Here is a 23,038-nt window from a genome sequence, read left to right on the forward strand (position 1 = left end):
GTTGATTTTTCAAGAAATCTACAGTTGTCAGGCACTGTTTATCTTAAAAGCTACAGTCACCTTTGGCTCCTGCCTCTTTTCCCCCCTGATCTTCCCTCCGTGTGACAGCGGGAACAAACATTTATTGTATTGCAGCTCTCAAGCGATCAAGCCAGTAAGTCTGTATTTTTTAACAGAACAAGCTCTCCTGCAGTTGTAGAGTGTTGAGACAAACCATTTACCACTGGAATGGGTACTTACAATGATCAGCTTTTACTTATTCACGTAAAACCTTTATCCCCAAAAGGGAAAAAAACTGTTCTATCCCTGCAGTGTGAGCTGGAGTTTGGCTTCAATTTGTTAATGTATCTAAATCTGCTAGTGCATCTCCTCTACCCCTAGACTGACAATGCTGATGTGCAAAAGTGCACATGTGCTTCTTCTAGCCAGTGTTACTGGCTAGATCACGAGGTGAAAATAGGGGGGGGAGAAAACTGATGCAGCCAGCACATCTAATGATCGGTGAGCTGCAACATATTACATTTTTGGTTTAAATCCGCTCCTTCTAGCCAGTGTTACTGGCTAGATCACGAGGTGAAAACAGAGGGGGGGGGGGAGAAAACTGATGCAGCCATCACATCTAATGATTGGTGAGCTGCAATATATTACATTTTTGGTTTTTGGGTTTAAATCCGCTTTAATAAGACTGGTCGGGGAATCCAGTGTTAATTTCTTTGCTTTGTATTAGGTTAGTCTGTTCTGTGAATTCTATTCCTGAAATCCAAGATAATTTAATAAGTAGGTCAGTTATTATCCTTGCAATATGAGGACTAGAGTAATAGGCATTGAAACATCTTGGATCAGTTTTTTTCTCCAGCTTCTTTAGAACTAGTGTAACTAGCGTTACATCTACCTCTGTTACCATTTAACCTCTTGGGTCTCTGATCATAACATGCATGTCTATGAGCTGTGTTAAAACAGGGCAAAGGAGAATCCTAGACTTCACATGTTAAATATACAGCAAAACCTTCATAAACATAATTTAAAACTATTGTACTGTGTTTACTTCCCTCTTCTTTTGCAGCATTATTTATTATATAAAATTAGGGGTCATTGTTATGGATGAGAACAAAGCAAACAATATCATGATTTTGTATTGTTTCTTTTTACTAATTAAGCGTATGCCTAACATCAGGGGTCTCCAAACTTTTCAAACAAAGTGCCTGTTTATGGTCATTCCGACTTTAAAAGGCCAGAGCATGACCAGTGGAGGTAGAAAATATTTTGAGCCCAGCATCAGAAAGAATAAACAAGGCCTCAGGGATGGTGGTCAGTAGGAGGGAAAAGTAGTGCCCCATCATTGGTATTAATGGGGGGGGGGGGGGATAGTGGTGTCAGTGGGAGGAATACTGCTTCATATCATTGGGAGGAATTGTGCCCCAAGGGCCGAATAAAGGCTAGTAAAGGGCCACATGCGGCCCTCAGGCCGCAGCTTGGAGACCCCTGCCATACATGATAGATGGGTGCTGCACAAATACAATGTATTCAGTTGTTCAAATGGGCGTAGTCATTTCTGTTTAGAGAACCATCACAGCTCCATTCACATTTGTGCAACTTGTCATGCGACTTTGGACACAAACAGTCGCTTGACAAGTCGCAGCCCACTTTTTTCAGTGGCACCCATTTGAATCTGTGTGACTTAAAGTGGTAGTAAACTCACTTCTGGTATTTGTACCTACAGGTAAGCTTATAATAAAGCTTACCTGTAGGTGAAATTAATATCTTTTAACCACTTCCCTTTCCGGCCCATGTATATAAACGGCTGGACGGGAGCAGTGCAGGGGCGGGTGGCCGTTTATAAACGGCCTCCCCGCTCCCTGCTTGTGTGCGCGTCCTAGGAGCGTGCAGCACGAACACCGTGAAACACCGATCATTGTACGGGACCTCTGTGTGAGGTCCCGATCATGTGATCACTGATTGGCCAATCAGTGATCACATGAAGAGTAGTAAGCAAGATGTCACTTCTGACATCATTGTTTACTATGTGTGAAATATGTGAATGATCACAGAGGTCACATGGTACAGGGCTATTCACAACACCCTTGTACCATGTGAAAAGCTGTGTCCAATCACAGCTCACACAGTATTTCTCAATGGCTGCAAGAATGCAGCCAGAGAGAAGGAGTAATGATTGCTTTTACAGCCTTTATGGGTGTAAAAGCAATCAATGTAAAAAAAAAAAAAAATCTTCATCACCCCCCACAAGTAGTACAGTGTCACTGTACTGCTAGGGTGACAGTATGTAAAAAAAAAAAACATAAATAATAATATTAAAAAATAATAATGTAAAGAAAATTTTTTTTAAATTATAATGTTTGGTTATAAACTAATTTTGGGTTTTTTTTTTACTAAAAAGATAACTGAATGCATTTTGACCAAGATTTATGAAGAAAGATTATTTATTTGCAAACATTTTTAAGAAAAACACTTTTTTTCAAAAGTTTTGTACTTTTTCATTTATATAGCAAAACAAAAATAAAAATCCCAGTGGTGAATAAATAACACCAAAATAAAGTTTTATCTGTCTAAAAAAATGCTAAAAAATTAATATGGGAACAATGTTGCATGACCGCACAATTGTCATTCAAAGTGTGATAGCGCTGAAAGCTAAAAATTGGCCTGGACAGGAAGGGGGTAAAAGTGTCTGGACCTGAAGTGGTTAAATGGGCACTGTTTAGGAGATATTCCAGTGAGCAGCAGCCAGTGATGTCACTGGCACATGCATGCTGCAGGAATGGCATGCTTCAGAGCTCTGTTCCATGGCCGTGACTCCTGCGTGCATGCGTACGAGCCTGCAAACCCAGCAGGAAGACCAGGAGAAGATGACAGCGTACCTCTGGAGGGCTTCATTTTAAGGTAAGTTTCTCATAATGTGCTAGTATGCATCGCATAACATTGCCTTGCAGGGGGAAATCTTTTTTTAAACTTTACTACCTCTTTAAAGTCGCAGTGACTGTGAAAAGGTTCCTTCACTACTTTGATGCGACTTTGTGACAACTTCGTGCCAGGGAGTTGCATCAAAGTTGCACTGGAAATCGTGTGAATTGTGAATGGAGCCTTAACGTGGAGCTGTCAACAATTGTTAATTTTAATCTGCGTTAGCAGTCTTGCTAAGTGTAATAATAGAATGGAATGAAATGTCTGCACTTGTTTTATCTTCAGTTGCACTTCCCAGTCTAAACTCTGATTCTTCTGCTCAGCAGAGGTCACATGATGAAATGCCTAGGATTCTTGGTCACATGACCAGCAGAATGGGCGCTTTAAGCGGTTGTTTTCTTTAGGAAAAGGGTATTTAGAGCCCTTGTTTGCTGTTTATGAAAACAACACAGCAAGACTATGTTAATACATTATATAGCTGTAGCCTGTAAAAGCAACCCATGATGATATCAATGTAAATCTAGGCAAGCAGAGGTCAACTGAAGTCTGGAACTGGTTGGCCTGTCAGTTGTCTTGTGTTACATGCTGTCTTCAGTTATTGAAGTGGAGTTTCGTGTTTGCTGAAGTGTTTTGTTGTAGTGTTGGATCGAGTGGGGAAGGAATTAAAACAGGATTGTATTGCTGTCTCCGCTGTGGAGATGAACCCTCTCATTGTGTCCTTATGATCATTGTTACTGTGACAGAACATTTTACACTTTTCACTGGAACAGGAGGTAAGAGGGAAACCTAATCATGGTACCTGTTTAGGTGTCTAAGACGTGATTTTCCATTACTAATGTAGTCACATTAAAATTGTGAGTTTTTCAGGTTTTTTAGCGTTTTTGCATGAGTGCTTAGCGGTGTTTTTCTGCGATTAGCAGCGTTTTCCCATGTTTTTTACCCCCCCTCCAATTCTTGGGGGGGGTCAAAAAAATGCCCACAAACACTGGTTACAGCTAAAAAACTCCTCTAAAAACCCACTAGTCCTGGGTTGTTTTTCCAGCCAAAAAAAACATTGATTACAGTCTGTGTGCATGGACACATAGGATAACATGCTGGGGGGTTTACTGGCTGTAGGAAAAAATGTCAAAAACAGCAGCTGTAAAAACGTCAAGTGTGCATGAGGACTAAGTCTCTGTATTGTGGTAGGTTTTATGGCCTATTGATAAGGCATTTAACAAAAGCACAATATTTTAATAAATGCACAGCATTTGTAACCTGTGGGGCTCCTTGACTGTATTTTATTGAAAAGGTGAACATAGCCTTTAAAGCTGTAGTTAACTCTTAAAGGAAGAACAAGTTTCTTCCTGCAATATCCCAATGTGTTAGTATGCACCGCATACTAGAACATTATGAAAGACTTATGCAGGCCATAGACGGGTAGTTTATCAGCCGAATTTTCGTCCACATGAAAAATCGGCCGATATTCACGCCGTTAGTGGGGCAATACCGTTGGCTGTTTTTTGTGGATCTTTTCGTTTACTTTTATCGGTCATGCTGGAAAATCCACTAAATGTTTTTCGTGGACATTGTTGGCAGCATTGCTGCCAACAACGACCGATTTTTCATTTATCGGCCGAAAATTCGGCCAATAAACGGGGCCCGTCTATGGCCTGCCTTACCTGAAAACCTAATGTCACCGGCTGCTGCTCGCTAGAATATCTCCTTAACGATGCATGTTTAGGAGATATTAATTTTTACCTACAGCTAAGCCTTATTGTAAGCTTGCCTGTAGGTAAAAATAAAAAAGAGAGTTTATTGCCACTTTAACACAACTGACATGACAAAAACGCTGTAACAAATGCTGTGTTGCAGTTTGCACTTATCAGATGAGATATTCAAGGAGAATTTTTCACCTCTCAATACTCAGTTCTGTTACCCTCTTGCATCTTCACCCTGGCGATAACTTGCCTTATTTGGATCAGTGCCAGGACATGGTGCATGTGTTGTATTCTTTATATAACCGTATGGAAAATCCAGCAGGAAGTAGGATACCACAGTGATTGTAAGGTAAAGCTGGGATATTGAGAGAGACCTCCAAGGTGGGAACAGCTATCCTTTATACTGGGAACCATAGTTTGCCAGATGTTAACATCTTGTATACTTTCATCTGCCCATGATACTATACATGATAATAAACATGTTATACTTACCATTATTATAATTGCATAGAGCAGCCCAGAACCTCCTCGTTTGGTCCCCTGCCGGCATTGCCTGCTCCTCTTAGTGTCTGCCCTCATAGCAAGTGCTTGCTATGGGGGCAGACATGTGGGCTCATTCTCAGCTGGGCTCTGTTTGTTTATAAACACACATAGCATGGCTTACCCCTGTCCCCTCCCTCCTCTGTGGATTTGATTGACACCAGCAGGAGCCAATGGCTCCCGCTGCTGCTTCCATGAGAGAAGAGAGAGAGAAGGCTCAAGAGCTAAGAAGCAGAGAATGCATTAAGGTGAAAAAAACCTTCAGCCTTCAGAACTACTTTAACTTGAATGGGGTATTTATTTGGAAAATGTTGCAGCATTTATTATTTCCTAATAATGAGCTAAAAGCCATTCTTGTTCCCAGTGACTATTTTCAGAATGGAGTAACCCATATTACCAAGTACAAATTCAGAAGAGGTCAATTAAGAGATGATTTCTAATTGGCGTATTGAGTTATTAAACTTGACAATTGTATGATTAAATAAATATCAAATGGAATAATAAAGCTCACTATTTATTCTTTTACAGACACTTGTAGAGTAATATACATTATAGTATGACTACTTCTATTGTTTTGTGAATACAGTGTAGTTCTGAATGACATCTGCAATAGGCAGTAAACAGTATACTTGTAGTTCATATCATACATTGGTATATCTGGTGTTGGTTGTTACCTGGAGCAGCTTGCCCTTGTGCTTTCCACAGCCTTGTAAACTACATACAAAAGGGTAAAAGTGGTCCAACAAATTTCTGCTACTCTAAAATATCAGGCAACTTAGGTGTAGTGTTTTTTACCTGTGAAAGATAATAGAATATGGATGGCTAGGTAAGCACAACTACACTTACTGTCCACTTTATTAGGTACACTTTGCTAGTACCGGGTTGGACCCCCTTTTGCCTTCAGAACTGCCTTAATTCTTCGTGGCATAGATTCAGCAAGATATTGGAAATATTCCTCAGAGATTTTGGTCCATATTGACATGTTAACATCATGCAGTTGCTCCAGATTTGTCGGCTGCTCATTCATGATGCGAATCTTCTGTTCAAATACATCTCAAAGGTGCTCTATTGCATTGAGATCTGGTGACTGTGGAGGCCATTGGAGTACAGTGAACTCATTGTCATGTTGAGGAGACCAGTTTGAGATGATTTGAGATTTGTGACATGGTGCATTATCCTTCTGGAAGTAGTCATCAGAAGATGGGGACACTGTAGTTATAAAGGGATGGACATGAGTAGCAACAATACTCAGGTGGGCCGTCGTGTTTAAACTAAGCTTAATTGGTACTAAGGGGTCCAAAGTGTGCCACGAAAATTTCCCCCACCCCATTACACCACCACCACCAGCCTGAACCATTCATACAAGGAAGGATGGATTTATGCTTTCATGTTCTTTACACCAAAGTCGGATCCTACCATCTGAATATCGCAGCTGAAGTCGAGACTTATCAGACAAGGGAACGCTTTTCCAATTTTCTATAGCCCAATTTTGGTGGTGAGCCATTGTGAATTGTACACTCCATATCCTGTTCTTTGCTGACAGTAGTGGCAGCTGGTGTAGTTTTCTCCTGCTGTAGCCCATCTGCTTCAAGGTTCAACGTATTGTGTATTCAGAGACGGTATTCTGCATACTATGTTGTAGCGAGTGAGTTACTGTTTGAGTTACTGTTGCCTTGCTATCATCTCAAACTAGTCTGCCCATTATCCTCTGACCTCTGACTTCCACAAGGCATTTTCATCTACACAACTGCTTCTCACTGGATATTTTCTCTTTTTCGGACCATTCTCTGTAAACTCTACAGATGTTTGTGCATGAAAATCCCTCTGATCAGCAGTTTTTGAAATATTCAGATCAGCCCGTCTGGCACCAACAACCATGCCACATTCAAAGTCACTTAAATCCCCTTTCTTCCCTTTTTTCATGCTCATTTTGAACTTCAGCAAGTCGTCTTCACCATGTCTAGCTACCTAAAGGCATTGAGTTGCTGCCATGTGATTGGCCGATTAGCAATTTGTGTTACCAAGCAATTGAACAGGTGTTTCTGATAAAGAGGCCAATGAGTGTATATGCAGATACACTTTACATTTTGTCCACTTATGTATTCTATATTCAAGAAAGCGAATAATAACAAATAAGCTTAGCAATCGGCAATCTCTATTTTATTTGACCTCATTTGCTGTCAGATGTATTTCTTAATAAGGGGCCAGATTAAATTAAAAAGCTTAAGCCTTGGAGTCTGGTTGTCTCCAGAATGAATGAAAACCATTACCATGACGACTGCTGCCGTGATCACAAGGCAATATAGGAGATCAGTATCGGGGTGAAAAAGTATATGTCTGCTGCAATGTTGACTGATGTGCCCCTTTCAGACATGAGATCTATATTTAATCTCAGACTCTCTGACGTGTAAAGGAACATTCAGTTATCTGAACAATGACAACACAACAATTCCATTTCCTTGTTTTATGAATTATGTGCGCTCTATTACAGTATATCTCCATGTTTGCCATAAAATATAGCTACAGAGAGGTTAATGTGTAGAAACAGAGCCTACTAAGTTTAAGCCAGATAGTATTGTTTTTTTATCTTTAACTTTTATTTTGTGTGGCCATTGAAGAATCTTCATACCCTAAGGGGTGTGTCAAACATTTTCTAGTACTCAAGGTAGTTGTGTTAAAGCTTTGTCTGCGTGCCAAGCAGTGACTAATATGTAACAAGTCATAAATTAAGAGAAAGAAATTAACAATACCACTTAAGTATTTTCCCTGTTTTAAGAAATTGTTAATGAAAAAAATAAAGGGGTCACAATTGTTTACACTCTGCCTGGCTGTCTCTAGATTCAAGATGCAAGTGGGGTCATAGCAGTTTATCTGCATACCTAATATTGGTGAATTTATGTTGAAGCCAGTACATTACAGCCAGACAGCCGGTGGCAGATTATGAAAGCAAATGCTTCCTAATTTTTTTTTTTCTGTGGAGTAACCTGATGATTATCTAATTTGATAATGGAAAGAAAACAATTGTGCATTCTTGTGGGTAGCTCAGTGGCTAAGTGGTTAGCACTTCCGCCTGGCAGTACTAGGGTCGTTGGTTCGAATCCCAGCCACAGCACCACCTGCCTGGAGTTTTCATGTTGTGCCTGTGTGGGTTTCCTCCCACACTCCAAATACATGCAGGTAGGTGAATTGGCTCCTGTCTAAATTGGCCCTAGTTCACACCTAAGCGATTTGAAGCACAATACCTGAAAACAGTTGTAAAGTCATTTTTAAGAAAATAAAAAAGATGTGATACTTACCTGCTCTGTACAGCCTCACACCTCCACTTCTGGGGTACCCTGTCAGTGCTCTCTGCTCTTCCTCTTCTCCATATGCCCCTATAGGAAGCCCCTTTCTATGATTACATACATGCGGCACACTCTCAAGGTAGGCGGTGTGTATCCATAGACACACACAGCATGATTTGGTCCTTCCCCCGCTTCCTCTTACAGGATTTGACTGACAGTAGCAGGAACCAATGGCCCGCTTCTCTCAGAAATTTGTGAGAGAGCAGAGAGAGGGAAGAGAAGATCTTCAGCCAGGCACAGTGCTGGGTTAATGTAGGACTCAGGTAGGTATCTAGGGAGGGAAGGAGGGAACAGCAACTGGAAGATTTTTTTAACTTACTGCATAGAATGCATTAATGTTCCCCTCCCCTCCCTTGATCCTCCCCTCTCCTGGCAACCAGCACTTTCCTATGCTTGTGCAATGAACTGTTCCCCTGCATCCTAAGGTCCAATGCAGAGCTATAGACCCTAAATTGGCCTTGATGACATAAGAGGACCTGTGACCGCCAGGGCATTGGGGAGAACAGGGTGTGGGGAGTGGTCCCAAAGCTCTGGAGTCTGTAGGAGCTGAGGATTGAGTACATAAAATGATGTATGCTGTTCCCTTAGACTTGAACAGGCATGTAACCTTTACAATGTGGGGCAACCCCACTGCAAAGGAGAATTTTTGCTTTCCCTGGAGTTAAGCTTAAAAAGAAGAAGAGAAAAGAAAAAGTTTGGCTGGAGTTACATTTTAAAAGTTTGTAAAGGAACAATCCATGTAACAAATTTGTCAGAATGGTAGAAAGGCGGCTGTTAATCAGATGCATTTGTTACCAATACAAACACACAAAAGTGACAACTGCGTTGTGTAAAGTTACAATAATAAAAAAAATTATTGCAATAACGTAAGTGCACATTCAGAGGCAGCTGAGAATATTTTGTCTAAATTGCTAATTATATTGTTTTAATAAATGTCACTAATATCAAGGAAAATGTCAGTGACATTATTCTTTAGACCAAAAACTGCCATGCAATTTTCTTATATAACTGTGTACAAGAACAAGTGCTTTGTATTGAATACACTGTTAAGTGGACAAAAACCAATATGTGCTTGCTGGTCTTTTCAAATAACACATTTCAAAAGGGCTGATTGGCTGTCCAATTACAGTCTTGTTGTTTGTACCTTTTCAAAAATTGTTTTATTATGTAGTGTGAAGTGTATAATGAGAACATTTGTTTACACTGGGAGTGTGCTACATTCTTAAAGCGAAATTTCACCCATGTGATGCACAAGGCACTGTCAAACAAAAAAACACATTTATTTTTATTTAGTTATTATTATTATTACACAGTATTTATATAGCACCAACAGTTCGCTCAGCGCTGTACATTACAATGGGAGACAGTACAATACAATTCGATACACGGGGGGTTCGAGGGCCCTGCTCCTTGGAGCTTACAATCTAGGAGAGGATAGTGGTACAGGAGGGATAGCTGTGGGGGATGGAGTGGTAGGAAGAGTGGAGGAGATCAGCAATTAGCTGAGGGCGGGGTAGGCTTCCCTGAAGAGGTGGGTTTTCAGGGTGCGCCTAAAGGAGAGGAGAGTAGGTGAAAGTCTGATGGATTGGGGTAGGGAATTCCAGAGGATGGGGGAAGCCCTGGAGAAGTCCTGGAGGCGGGCATGGGAGGAGGAGACCAGGGAACTAGTGAGAAGGAGGTCTTGTGAGGAGCGGAGAGTACGTTTTAGGTGGTATTTGGATATCAGGTCGGTGATGTAGTTTGGGGCAGTGTTATGGACAGTTTTGTATGTCAGTGTTAGCATTTTGAATTTGATCCGTTGGGAATTCGGAAGCCAGTGGAGGGATTGGCAGAGAGGGGTGGCGGATACGGAGTGGTTGTTAGGGTGGATGAGTCTGGCTGCAGTATTCAGGATCGACTGAAGCGGGGATAGCCTGTGGTAAGGTAGGCTGGTGAGTAGGGAGTTACAGTAGTCAAGTCGTGATATGATAAGGGAGTGAATGAGTTGCTTAGTGGTTTCCGGGATTAGGAACGGACATATTTTGGAGATGTTGCGGAGGTGGAGTCTACATGAGTTTGTCAGCGATTGAACCTGGGGCTGGAAGGACAAATTGGAGTCTAGGATGACACCAAGTGCTCTGGCTTGCGGGGAGGGACTGATGGTGGCATTGTTGGTCGTGATGGAGACGTTGGGGGGGGGGGGGGTGCGGGCTGGGGGGAAAACTAGGAGCTCGGTTTTGGAAAGGTTCAGTTTGAGGAAGTGGAGTGACATCCAATCCGATATGTCGTTCAGTAGGCTAGTGATTCGGGCGGAGACTGAAGGGGTGAGGCGAGGGGTAGAGAGATAGATTTGCGTGTCGTCAGCACATAGAGATGGTAGTTGAAGCCGTGAGAGTGTATCAGTTGGCCAAGGCAGGAGGTGTAGATGGAGAAGAGAAGGAGCCCGAGGACAGAGCCTTGAGGGACTCCAACAGAGAAGGGGAGTGAGGGGGAGGTAGCAGCGTTATAGGTAACACTGAAGGAGCGCTGTGACAGATAGGAAGAGAGCCACAAAAGAGCGGAGTCTCTGAGGCCAAGAGAGTGTAGTTTTTTGAGGAGGAGGGGGTGGTCGACTGTGTTGAAAGCCGCAGAGAGGTCTAGGAGTAGGAGCACTGAATAGTGGCCATTAGCTTTGGCAGTTAGCAGGTTGTTGGTGAGTTTGAGTAGGGCAGTGGAGTGTAGGGGACTGAAGCCAGACTGTAGGGGATCAAGGAGGTTGTTGTCGTTGAGGTGGGAGCTTAGGTGATTATAGACCAAGCGCTCAAGGAGTTTGGATTTAAATGGCAGCAGGGAGATGGGTCTAAGGTTGTTCAAGTCGGTGGGATCCAGGGAGGGTTTTTTAAGTATGGGAGTGATGTGTGCGTACTTCAGAGGGGAGAGGAATGCGCCAGTAGTGAGGGAGAGATTAAAGATGTGGGCGAGGGAGGGTAAGATGGAGGAAAAGGGAGATTGTAGGGTCGAGGGGCAGGTGGTGAGGCGGGCTTCTGAGAAGACCTTAGTGACCTCTTCAGTGGTAGCAAGGTCAAAGGAGTGGAGTGTTGAGAGGGTTTCAGTGTGAGGGATGTTAGGTGGGGTGGAGGTCTGGACAGTGGTGAGGTTGAGGGAGAGGGTTGTTGAGGGGGTTTCCGTGTGAGGGGTGCTAGGTGGGGTGGAAGTCTGAACAGTGGTGATGTCCCTACGAATTGTGTCGATCTTGTTTTTGAAGTGATTGGCAATCTCGTGGGCGGTGAGTGAGGTACTGGGTGGAGGTGGGGGCAGAGAGAGTAGAGAGTTAAAAGTAGAGAAAAGCCGGTGAGGACTGGAGGAGAGGGTATTGATGAGGGTTACAAAGTAGGCTTTCTTGGCATCATGGAGGGAGGAAGAGTAGGTGAAGAAGGCAGATTTATATCCGGTGAATGCTTGTTGGGATCTGGTTTTGCGTCATAGTCGCTCCAGTGCATGACTGCGTCGCTTCAGATTTTTGGTATGGTCATTCTGCCAGGGTTGAAGTGGTCGGGGTCTAATGTTTCATGTGGTTAGGGGTGCTAAGAAGTCAAGAGCGGCTGACAGTGAGTTATGTTTAATATTTTAGGTTAGCCCATCTCCCATTTGCTTTTCTTGCCTACACTAGTTCTCTAAAGCGTCCTGGGATATGTGATATGCTTCAGGCTCTATTCATGCAGTTGGAGGTGGATTGACCTAACATCAGGGGGATGGGCTGCCTGAACCTGGAGGAGACAGCCAGCATCCGGTAATGTCAGTATTAAGATGGTGGTATGGGACCCAGTGTATGACAGTGGAGCAGCGGATGACAGCAGAACAATGCTGGAATCACTGGCTGGGTTATTTTGTGAATTCTGCATTATACCATTGGAAAAAAAGTAAGAGAAAAAAAAGCATAGGGAGCAGGTGAGGAAAGTTCCTCTTTAAATTGATTCTGTAATTTTAGTGAAGACAGTAAACCATCCAGAGGCAAGTATGTGACCCCAACATACAGTCATGGCCGAAATTGTTGGCACCCTTGATATTTCTCCAGGAAATCATGTATTTCTCACGAAACGTATTGCATTAACACATGTTTTGCTATACACATGTTTATTCCCTTTGTGTGTATTGGGACAAAACAAAAAAAGGGAGGAAAGAAAGCAAATTCGACATAATGTCACACAAACCTCCAAAAATGGGCTGGACAAAAGTATTGGCACCCTTTCACAACTGCGGATAAATAAGAATGTTACAAGCATGTGATGCTCCTGTAAACTCACCTGGGGCAAGTAACAGGTGTGGGCAATATAGAAATCACACCTGAAAGCAGATAAAAAGGAGAGACGTTCACTTAACCTTTGCATTGTGTGTCTGTCTGTGCCACACTAAGCATGGACAACAGAAAGAGGAGACGAGAACTGTCTGAGGACCTGAGAACCAAAATTGTGGCAAAATATCAACAATCTCAAGGTTACAAGTCCATCTCCAGAGAACTAGATTTGCCTTTGTCCACAGTGCGCAACATTATCAAGAAGTTTGCAACCCATGGCACTGTAGCTAATCTCCCTGGTCGTGGACGGATGAGGAAAATTGATGAAAGATTGCAACGCAGAATAGTCCGGATGGTGGATAAGCAGCCCCAAACATGTTCCAAAGACATTCAAGCTGTCCTGCAGGCTCAGGGAGCATCAGTGTCAGCGCGAACTATCCGTCGACATTTAAATGAAATGAAACGCTATGGCAGGAGACCCAGGAGGACCCCACTGCTGACACAGAGACATAAAAAAGCAAGACTACAGTTTGCCAAAATGTACTTGAGTAAGCCAAAAGCCTTCTGGGAAAACGTCTTGTGGACAGATGAGACCAAGATAGAGCTTTTCGGTAAAGCACATCATTCTACTGTTTACCGAAAACGGAATGAGGCCTACAAAGAACAAAACACAGTACCTACGGTAAAATATGGTGGAGGTTCAATGATGTTTTGGGGTTGTTTTGCTGCCTCTGGCACTGGGTGCCTTGACTGTGTGCAAGGCATCATGAAATCTGAGGATTACCAAAGGATTTTGGGTCGCACTGTAGGGCCCAGTGTCAGAAAGCTGGGTTTGCGTCCAAGATCCTGGGTCTTCCAGCAGGACAATGACCCCAAACATACGTCAAAAAGCACTCAGAAATGGATGGCAAAGAAGCGCTGGAGAGTTCTGAAGTGGCCAGCAATGAGCCCAGATCTAAATCCCATTGAACACCTGTGGAGAGATCTTAAAATTGCTGTTGGGAAAAGGTGTCCTTCCAATAAGAGAGACCTGGAGCTGTTTGCAAAGGAAGAGTGGTCCAAAATTCCGGGTGAGAGGTGTCAGAAGCTTATTGATGGTTATAGGAAGCGACTGATTTCAGTTATGTTTTCCAAAGGGTGTGCAACCAAATATTAAGTTAAGGGTGCCAATACTTTTGTCCAGCCCATTTTTGGGGTTTTGTGTGACATTATGTCATATTTGCTTTTCTGCCTCTGTTTTATATTTGTTCCAATACATACAAAGGGAATAAACATGTGTATAGCAAAACATGTGTTAATGCAATACCTTTTTTGTGTGAAATACTTGATTTTCAGGAAAAATATCAAGGGTGCCAACAATTTCGGCCATGACTGTAGATATGATGGGCTGATAAAGACTATGATGTAACCACTTTGGCACTAGAGCAATTTTTTCATTTTGTATATGTGTAAGAATATGCATTTTTGGCTATAAAATTATCTAAAACCCACAGAACCTTATATAATTTCCAAAAACTGAAGCCCTGTAGAATAAAAAGCTAGTAGTTGCAATTTTTTTATGTCACATGATATTTGCGCAACTGTTTATCAAATGCACATTTTCAGGAAAAAGATAATAAATTGAATTTTAATGCAAGTGTAATGGTGCTGTGTACTGGGCACACAATTATTATTATTATGATACAGGATTTATATAGCGCCAACAGTTTGCTTAGTGCTTTAAAATATAAAGGGAGACAATACAGCAATGATACAGTTCAATACAAGAGTGATAGGAGGGCCTGATCCTTGGAGCTCACATAAGTCTCCTATGCATTCATCATAAGAACCCATAGCATAGTGACCTCCCCTTTCCTTCAGTTATACTATACACAAACGGTTGACTGATGCCAGAACCTTCTTATCAGACCAGGACAGATACAGGCCCTCTCATGCTTATTAGCCAAATCCACACTCCAGTCTGGGAAACCGTAATAAAACTGTCATCCTCGCATGCGTGAGTAATCCTTGGAACTAACAGATATCGCATTGTAAAAAGCTCAATATATTTCATAACTCATAAAATACAAACAGAACAGCCATAGTAAGGACATATTTCCCCCTCAGTTAATGTGTAGCTTTTTGAGCCCAAACACTGCTTACCCTAGCAGTACTGGGAGCAGAACCAGCTCAATTCCTCTCCTAGGTGAAATGGGCATCCGAAACCTGTCAAATTTATATTCATTTCGAAGCTAAATTCAGGCTGGACAATATTCTGCATGTTAGATGACTGTACCTGGTAGGTATTCAGAGATCTGACTACCTATAGAAAACTGTTTCTGTGACATAGTCATAAACCTAATGAATTCCAGAGACTACTCTTCAGACGCTTAATTGGTCAGATGTCAGCTTAGAGTTAACTGTGAGTTATGGTGCTAGACTTATTGCTTTCACTCCAGCTTTTGCAACAATACCTCACATGTGGTGCTGCAATCGTGGTATACATGTGCACCTGTGCGCACATTTGCAGGTGTGTGCATGGCAATAGGAGTTATATTTATTTTTCATATATATTTTTAATACATTTAATTTTGTTTTCTTACTCTTTTTTTTATTATTTATCCTTATTGCTATTACAAGGGGTGATGTGATAGTACTGGGCAGGTGACAAGTACTCTTTATGGAGACATTGGGGGTTTTGGGATTCCATTAAGAGTGGAAGAGGCCTGGGAATTGTGTGTGTGTGGGGGGAGGGGTGTCTCGACGGGTGGGGGGAAGGGGGGACTGACTGTGGGGTCTGCACTGCAAAAGTGTTCACTTTTCCTTTAGAGCCAGGGTCTGCCTGAGGAAAACGGTTGCAAACGGCACATCAGCTTGTGGCTAACCTTTCATTCTTTGGGTATGCTTCCTACGTCGAGAGAGCTGAACTGGTTAAAAAAAATATTGGCAGTGTTTCAGGCTACTGCTTGGGTTTTAACATTCATAAAATCAATGGACATGTGTCTTTTTTAAAGCTAAACTTTAGGAAAATATGAAATTTATTGCAGCTAAGTAACCATTAATACATAATAATGTTTTTTTTCTTAAATGCAAGCAGTGTAAGTACCTGAATTTGACTTGTTATCAGCTTCTTGCAGTCCATGTCCAGCAGGGTGGAAGTGTGAGAGAAAGTATCAGACCAAGAAGCCAATTAGTTCAGTTGCTGATAGGAAGCATATTAATAAGAGAAAACAGAGTGACTAGGAAATGGGCTAATCACCATAAGTTTTTTCCTTTCACTGTCCAGTCACAGACTGGGGTGGATCCAGGACAACCTGGGAGCAAAGGAATTGGGTTGAATGATGCTAAACATCAGACTTAAGGACATTTAAAGTAAAAGTACTCCAAGGGAAATACCTGAGATGCAGGTAAAAAGGTAAAAAATGCAAGATAAGCAGGTCTGGTATTTTTATTGTTTAATGAACTATACATTTTTATCTTAGCTTGGATGTCATTCATGCATTAAATTGAGCTGGAGTGGTGGCTTAGTTATGGAACCATTTCCCAACCTTCAGTAGCAAAAGAACAACACATTCCAAAACATTGATGAGGACAAGGGCCTCATCAAGAATAATGATATGGCATGGATTTTTAGGGGTAGCTTTATGCTGTTTTTTTTTTTATTCACATCATCCTTGGTTGCTAGGATGTAGGTGGCCACCAGCACCCAATGACCAAGTAATAAGAGGCTGTCATACAGACACATAATGAATGACGTACATCTGCAGTAACCAGAGTTTTGGCATGTAGACAAACTATCCAATCTTGGCCATTTAGTCACCTGTTCAGCAAATTGAGAACACAACATTGACCCAAACTCTAATCTCATACCTAGAAAGAATTTTCATGAGGAAGTGAGCGAAACTGCCCAATATCTTTTGCAGCACAGGTCTAGCTTTTTTTTATTTTATTGCCTAGCGTGTGTGAACTAAAAAAAAAATAAAAAGATTTCACTGCAATACTTGCCTTATGCCTTGCACTGTCCCCTGCAGACTAATGCCTCATTCACATGGACGGTGATGAAACAATAAATATACTGTTCTGCGCTCATGAATCTTTACAAAATATTAAATAATGAAAATAGTGTGCAAATCATGACATCTTAAATGCTTCCATACATAAAAGTACAACATATCAATAATGTGATATTTTTAAACGGTGATAAAACATTTGTCCTTTAAAACAAAGTTTGTATTTCTAAAATTCCCACAAAAAATGTGTGAAAGTATGCGATAAAGTCTCTCTCCTGTGCCTTCACCGTGCTTCTCCCTGATTACTGGAACTATACTACACCTCCATGCTCACTGTTGGTGTACACACCCACACTCACCACTCGCCAAATGTAGCAGCCCCTTAAATTAATAAGCGGGTCTATAACAGCATTATAATATACTCCGCCCTTCCACAGCGCTTTAGGATCTTTTTCCTCCACTCCTTGGACATATAGAAGCTCTGCTCCTTAAATGTTCTCCACCATACATAAGCTCTGCTCTTTAAACACTCGTTTCCATAAAACAGCTCATATCAATAATAAAGTCAAAAAGTGTAGTAAATTTTATTAAGATTAAAACCAATGTAGCAGAAAGAATTGCACTCACATTTACTATTCAATCCAAACAGTATTCTAAATCACCTCAAGGGACTCCAATATGGTCAGCACAATTTCCTATTTCCGTTACTTCCGGTTTGTGCTCCACTGGAAATGACGCAAGCAGAAGTAATGTCACACAGGAAACCATGCCTGCGATGGACGTGTGTACTGGGCACATGACAGGCTGTGTGTGTAGCAGCCATGTTGTTCTTTATTGAGCCATTACATTTTGCTTGTCACTATCTTTTCTGTGTTGAACCAGAGACACAGCTGTAGTGACCTGCCCCCTGCCTCCTTCTTCCTCCTTCAATTCAAAGAATCCATAGCCTTAACTTAGTCACATTTCAAAGAGCCTGTTATTGCAACCTAGGGACAGCAGACAACAGTACACAGGCATTTACCAAAGCTGTAAATATCTAATTGAAGGATGTCTGTAACATTTCTGCTGACCATTAAAATTTGCAGATTAACACTTCCCTCTGACCTATTGTAAAAGTAGCAATATCCTTCTGTTCTATCACCTGCGGTTTATAGGGCAATTACTGTCTTTAAGAATACGCAACATGCCATAAAATGTCTACCCAGAACTAATGGGTATTGTAAAAGGGCAAACAGGGCCAAAGCAACCTTTCGAAGACCCCTGCCTAATTCACAATATAACAAAATCTACACACAATTCATAAAATAAGACAGGAACATGACACATCAATATTAAGTATATATTTGAATGGGGAAGATCACGCTGAACAAATCAAAGTAACACATGACTAAGCTAGAGCATACAGAAGGGGAGATAGTCTCCTTCTGGGTGACAGGCCCATCCTATATACTTTGTGTTTGGTATCCCTGGTCAAGAAATATAATACTGAACAATCTTTCAGTTTCCAGAATGCTACCTGTACATATTGGAAGATATAAATATTAGTAGAAAACTGTGTGTAAGGGTGGGCCATGATACATTCATAAACACAGTGACACCCCCATGGCCACTCCTCAACTGCTTGATTTGTCAGATGGTCTCTGTCAGCATCCCCCTTGATGTGGAAAAAAGTGGAGTACCATCAAGCAACTGAAGACTTGCCATTGTTGTCTCTTTGTTACTTTGTAATATCTTTGTTTTTTGTAATATTTTATTTGCACCATTTTGACCTTTTCATTATCAAGCCCTATTTTGAAAAGTGTTGAAATTTTCTCTAAGGCTCTGATGCAAACTAAAAGAATCCCCGTCTGTTGAAGAGCACTACTGTATATGATAAATCTCTGAATATACCTGTCTGTGGTAACAGTGTGTGTGTACGGTCGTTTATTTTAAAATCATAATGTTATTGCTAATCTTGTGGAATTTTTTGACTTTTCAGTAAAAGTCATTGGTGGCAGATTAAAGAGTTAATTGCTTAGCAATTATAACCCAGTGACAGTCGCTCTCAGGCTGCTGCCATCTAGATTTTGGTCCCATGAGCTGGAGGAACTTTGTGCAGAGTGAGGCTGAGAGTGGCATTGTTATTTATTCATGAGAGCATGGAGTGAGGTAGACTAGTCTTTTGTCACAAGTTGGTGAAGAGGGTGATGGTCAGACATCCGCATTTGTCACAATGCACAACACCTTTCATCTATGATTGACATTCCTAAAGACATCAATCATAGATGAAACTTGCTTGGCATGGTTTCCAGTGGGACATCACTTCTGGTTGGTGAAGCACAAACCGGAAGTCGAAAATTGCGATGACCATATTGGAGTCCTCTGAGGTCATTTAGAATATTGTTTGGCTTGTAAAATTAATTACCAAATGTGGGTGCAATACTATTGCACTGAAGGCAACCATAAAAAAGGTAAAAATATTGATTGGGAAAAAATGGGGTACTCACAAGGAGCTAGAGTGTATTATTGGGGAGGGGGGGCGGGTGTTATGGTACAGAAACTGAAGACTGGCTTCAAAGAATAACTAAACCCAAGAACAAATATGTAATATATTTCAGGTTAACAGTCCCTAGATGTAGGGTCTGCATTAGGTTTCTTTTCTTACAATAAAACATATGTGAGTAGCATAAAGTAAAACAATCTTATGTTTGCAATGTTAACTACTAATCTTCCCATCCATTATTATTATTATTAATATTATTATACAGGAATTATGTAGGCATATATGTTTGAAGCTCTGCCCAGGTGGCAACCATGGCTTGCTTATTAGTTACAGTGTAGAAGTGAGCGCTGCCACTCAGGGACAGGAAGTGATCTGTTTGATAATTTCAGGATTATCAGGTGAAAAGAAAGCAAAAATAGTCACAAAAAGAAAACGAATGCAGTCACCACATCTAAGGCATGATAAACTGCAATATTACATTTTCGTTTTGGTCTTTAGATTTGCTTTAAAACGGATCTTCATCCTCAACAACATAATCCCTCATCTCCACCCTTCCTCTGGTTCTCTACACAGATAACACTCTCTTTTTTTTTTTTATTCTATCTTTTTTTTAACCACTTGCCTACCAGGCACTTTCACCCCCTTCCTGCCCAGGCCAAGTTTCAGGTTTGGTGTGAACAGCTCTTATTGATCAGCATTGTTTTCTTTTGACCCATGGATTTTATTTTCCAGCATTAAAAAACATATGAAAATCCAGTCTGGTGTGCACAAGCCCTTAATCATCTGGGAATGATTATATCAATTCATTCTCATGTCACCCCATTGATGATTAATTCACTGGTGAGATATTTTTCTGGTCTAGGAGCACTGTCGAGACTGCAAATAGAATCCTCATTGTCATGTTTATGTTATTAGGTCAGGAATAGTATCCATCATTTATTTATGGCATTTCATAGAGTTCAGAGGTTTTCAGGGTTTGAACAGTTAGTAGCTGGTCCATGGTAGTTTATGTTTGGAAGCAGCAGTGGGAAAAAGAGAAGAATGTTATTTTAATAATACTACTGAAGTATGGTAGCATATTTGTCAAATGATTTTAAAATCTAGTTTAACTGAGCAACGTTTAGAAGCCCTGGACTGCAAATGTGTGCATGGGTTAGCGTGTGCTGGTTTTCACTTGTATATGAGTGTTACAGTATTTCTTATATTTTCCCAGGAGAGCTTGGTGTTTTACCCTTAAAGAAGATGTCTGATCAGCAATGAAAAAATGAAATGCTGGTCATGTCGAAAGACTCATTGTTGCTTCTCCAAAGTAAATTGCTTAATGGGTGTACACTAAATCCATTCTTTATCTCTGTTATTACTGCCTGTCAGCTCCTTCCCTGCCAGAAGCCCTATTTGTGTGCATTCTAGTGCTCAGTTGCTTTCATCCCCTCCTTACTTGTCTCTTAGTGTAGATGTGTAGGCTATTAAGCATGATACGTTGTACCATGACTGGGTATTACTGACAGTCATAATCACTTGTGCATTTAATAACCGTGTGATCACTATGTGCAAAACAAACATTCCTTGTGATGATGGATGGCACTGCAGAACTGATGTGATGTTTGAGTCAGCAGTGTAAGTAAGGTTTCCACAGGTCTAAGGAAGAGACTCGGGTGTGGTAGTGTGTGCTGACTGTCTTTCCAACAGAGTGAAAATCTTTAGTGGGTACTGGCAGTGGGGCAGGTTTTCTGAAGCTGCAGTGTACTGCTTTCCAGTTCTTGTCAGTTTGGTTTTGTCAGCTGTTTGCGAGTGTCATGGAGGGTCTTTACTGTAACTGGGTGGTAATGGAGCTGGTATCAGTTGCTTCACTGGGGACTGCAGCTTTCAAGAAGCTAAACAGCACTGTAAGTTGTACAGCACGTCAAAGGTGTCCAAGCAGTCACTTTGACATGCCTCCTCTCTTTGCATATGTTGTACTACATTCACTTTGTCTCCTGTGGGCCAATTTACATTTGCCATGTCATGCAAAGTCATATCTGATTAAATACTATTGTTAATTAAAAAATATATATTTTTAGTGTTTTTTTGTCAACATTAACATTATAAAATTGTCATGAAGAAGAATAGTTTTTTAGATCACAAAACACAGCTTAGAAAGCTCACACTGTTTGATATTACAGCTCAGTACACAGGTAGTGAAGGGATACTGGATTTCCACCAAGTATTTTTCTGTACTTGCAAGAATATATTAACTAATGCATCCACACATCTGCATTAGCATTTCTTTCTTCCTGGGTAATGTGACTTGATCTTAGTTACATAGTTAGTCTGGCTGAAGAAAGACAAAAGTCCATCCTATACCCACAGTTGATTCAGAAGAAGCCAAAAAACGCAGCAAAGCATGATCCAATTTGCTTCCGCAGGGGAACAAGTTCCTTCCTGATCCCCCGAGAGGCAATCGGATATTCCCTGGATCAACTTTACCTATAAATGTTAGTATCCAGTTATATTCTATATATCTAGGAAAGAATCCAGGCCTTTTTTTTTAAAGAAATCCACTGAGCTGGCCACAAGCAACTCTTGAGGGAGTCTATTCCACATTTTCACAGCTCTTACTGCGAAGAAACCTTTCCGTATTTGGAGATCAAATCTCTTTTTACTCCAGACAGAAAAGAGTGTCCTCTGTGATGACCTAAGGGTGAATAACTACACTGAGTTCACTATATGAACCACTGATGTATTTATACATGTTGATCATATCCCCCCTTAACCTCCTCTTCTCAAGAGAGAATACATTCAATTCCTCTAACCTTTCCTCATAGCTGAGCTCCTCTATGCCTCTTATCAGTTTGATTTCCCTTCTCTGCACTTTCTCCAGTTCCCCAATGTTCTTTTTGTGAATTGGTGCCCAAAACTTAACTGCTTATTCCAGATGAGGTCTTAATAATGATTTGTACAGGGGTAAAATGATATCTCTCTCTGGAGTCTATACCTCTTTTAATACAAGAGAGGATTCTCCTCGCTTTAGAAACTGCAGCTTGGCATTGCATGTCATTATTAAGCTTATGATCTACCAGAACTCCCAGATCCTTCTCCACCATTGATTCCCCCAGTTGTACTCCCCATACTATGTATGATGCATGCATATTCTTAGCCTCCCAAGTGCATAACCTTAATTGCCCAATTAAACAGTGCATTGAGGTCGGCTTGTAAGTTAGAGACATCCTGTAAGGACGTTATTCCACTGCAAAATTTGGTTTCATCTGCAAAGATGAAATGGTATTTTTAATCCCAGACCCTATATAATTTATAAATATATTAAAACGTAAGGATCCCAACACTGAACCTTGGGGTACACCACTGGCAACCCTAGACCATTCACAGTATGAATCATTAACCACTACTCTCTAATTACTATCTTTTTGCCAGTTTTCTATCCATTTACATACCGATTTTTTCCAAGCCTGTAGACTTTACCTTACACATTAGCAGTGTGTGGGGAACTGTGTCAAACGCTTTTGCAAAATCCAAGTATACCACGTCCACCGCCACCCCTCTGTCCAAAGTTTTGTTCACCTCCTCAAAAGGAAATCAGATTTGTTTGACAACTTCTGTCTTTCATGAATCCATGCTGTCTGTTGCTTAAAATATTTTTTCCCAGCAAGAACTCATCTATGTGGTCTTTTACTAAACTCTCCAGTATCTTCCCAACTATAGAAGTTAAACTAACAGGTCTATAATTACTTGGTAAAGATTTTGAAATGACAGAGCTCAATTCTTTAAGGACCCGTGGGTGTATGCTATCCAAGCCAGAAGCTTTTTTCACCTTTATT

The 23,038-nt window shown here is 41.1% G+C and overlaps 1 protein-coding gene across 1 annotated transcript in view; it reads left to right on the plus strand.

Moving 5' to 3' along the window:
• Positions 1 to 23,038, plus strand: part of FNDC3B (fibronectin type III domain containing 3B) — a 413,185-nt gene that overhangs the window by 343,069 nt on the left and 47,078 nt on the right. The window lies entirely within an intron of this gene.

This window comes from Staurois parvus, unplaced genomic scaffold, assembly GCF_062004578.1.
Source record: "Staurois parvus isolate SC_StPar_1 unplaced genomic scaffold, SC_StPar_1.0 ptg000155l, whole genome shotgun sequence".
NCBI lineage: Eukaryota > Metazoa > Chordata > Amphibia > Anura > Ranidae > Staurois > Staurois parvus.